The following is a 2,201-nucleotide window of genomic DNA, read 5'->3' as shown; positions in this document are numbered from 1 at the left end:
TGTCACACGTTTGTCACACTGTCATAGATAACTGGTAAGCTTCACTTGAATAGACAATCTTGCCATAAAAATATTAGTGACACCTGTGCTTGATCAAAATAAAAATAAAAATAAAAATTGTGAATCGACTAATTGTTTCTACTGTAACTTGTACTGTTGGGTAGCTTAATTGATATCAGAACATCACATTTTATAAGCTGAGTTTTGTAAACAAAAATCCAAAAAAATGTTTAGCCTAAAGCTGTCAAATAATTGTAGTACAAAGTAGGCTACAATAATTAAGTAGAAAGTGGCATGAGAAGGAATCACCCCTCCGGACAACTGGACACATGACTGTTGTGCTGTCTGGGTGTCTGGAACCACGGATGCAGGCTATTAAGAGAACCAGAACCAGTCCGTCTGGCTCAGATAAACAGCTTTAACACCAGCTGATTCTCGCGATGGTTGACTTATTAGACGGTCTACAGACACACGGGATGTTGGATGGGATGATGAGAGAGGAGAATCACACGCCGAGCTGAATCCGTTAGTACCGAAAACGGGAAAACGAGGCGAGACGGTAGGCTGTGTGTGTGTGTGTGTGTGTGTGTGTGTGTGTGTGTGTGTGTGTGTGTGCGCGCGCGCGCGGCTGTGCATGAGCGAATAGGGGGTTGCCTTTTCTCCGGGTGACGTCACGAGTTTTCCTGAAAGTCAACAGTGCAACATCCGTTGGCTGCGGTTAACGATAGCTTTTCATTGCCTTTTTTGAAAATCCGTGTGATGTGTAGTTTTATTATTTCTGCCCGGCTCGTAACGGTGACAAAGGACGGTTGACTTGCTAGCACTTTGACGGTTTACCTTGCAGTTCCGTTACTCATTAAGAAGGGATGAAAAAAAAATAAACCCTGCGGTTTATGAACAGCAGGTGCACGGGAATACCACAGCACCTGCCGTCGCTACAGGTAATTAATGCTGTTAGCTAGCCTCTCTTTTATGACAGTGAACATAACAGAAATCGCGCTAAAGATAGCTGGATAATGTGTGTTTATGTCGTGATAACGTTCGCAAGGTGGGGGCGTCACCTTTTGACGGAGACGTAATGCTTGTACTAGAATTTACGGTTGAAGAGTTGCCCAGTCTGCGTCCGCTCATGTCTCGAAAAAAGGTAACGTCAGTTTTGTTGACCGGAAGTTGCCTAGATATGCTTTACATACAGTCTGTCGCTGCATGCAACATGCATCAGTTTGACAGCCATCTAATACCATGACGCAGATGATGTAGATGGTCTAACGTTACTCAGTAGTAGGGTAGCCTACTATCGGTTTAATGAACAACATTTACATGTTCACATGTGTCCCATCAGCTAAATAGACACCCCAAAATGACATTCCTAAGGTTTGAAGCAGCTGTATATCATGTTGATTTTAATAGCTGTAGTAAAGTAAGTAAGTGGCTTGATATGGGACTGCACAAGTTGTCAAATTTTTCGTCAGTTTCTTAATCTTACTTGTTATTTGAACATATTATTTAACATTTTTAAAATGGAAGAAGATTTGTACAAAAAAACAAATAATGAGAAAAAAAGTAATGTATCCAAGAAAAGTATCAAAAGATTTCAAATGATACCCAGCCATACATACGTTTCATGTGTTTACAAAACCATTGTTTTTAATTGGCCAAGTAGCCTCCCGAAGACATACTTTGCTCACATCTGTTATATTTTCCTGTCATGTCTAAAGCACACATAGGGCCGCGATTATCAATCATTTTCAATATCAATAAATGTGTTTATTATTTTCTCAGTGAATTGATTAGTCTATAAAATGTTAGAGCCCAAAACTCAGTCACTGCATTTATATGCATAAGACTGCAGAAAATCGACTTGAATCCTAAGCGTCTGAAGTGCTTGTAAAACACAAGCTCTTACCTGTGCTGTCGGCTATATTGATTAAAGTACAAGTGTTTCATCCGTCAGACATGTGTGAGATGTACAGTTAAAAAACTGATGAATGGTTGTCACCTCCTGTGTCAGCAGGATGTAAGATTTGAGGTCCTGCCAAAGGTTGGCTTGCATTTTAGGAAGAAGATGTGAGCTCTGATGCTTTGCATGAGGTATGATTGGGCCGGGGATTTGTTTTGAAAACAGTTGTTGGTATGTTAATGGTTTGTTTATTCAAGAGTGTGTGTGTGTATGTGTGTGTGTGTGTGTGTGTGTGTGTGTG

At 40.6% G+C, this 2,201-nt stretch overlaps 1 protein-coding gene across 4 annotated transcripts in view; it reads left to right on the top strand.

Annotated features, from left to right (window-relative positions):
• The first annotated feature begins 333 nt into the window (after positions 1-333).
• Positions 334-2,201, top strand: part of akt3a (v-akt murine thymoma viral oncogene homolog 3a) — a 57,048-nt gene continuing 55,180 nt past the window's right edge. For 2 of the 4 annotated variants that reach the window (XM_034897372.1, XM_034897366.1), the window contains exon 1: positions 666-941. The gene's annotated coding sequence lies outside the window, so the exon portion shown is untranslated. Of the gene's footprint in view, positions 560-665; positions 942-1,126; positions 1,145-2,201 lie in introns of those variants that run through there. The other 2 variants (XM_034897367.1, XM_034897368.1) reach the window with 2 other exon arrangements.

Source organism: Etheostoma cragini, chromosome 17 (genome assembly GCF_013103735.1).
Source record: "Etheostoma cragini isolate CJK2018 chromosome 17, CSU_Ecrag_1.0, whole genome shotgun sequence".
Lineage (NCBI taxonomy): Eukaryota > Metazoa > Chordata > Actinopteri > Perciformes > Percidae > Etheostoma > Etheostoma cragini.
Note: the sequence above shows the minus strand (reverse complement) of the source record. Positions and strands in the feature narration are given on the sequence as shown.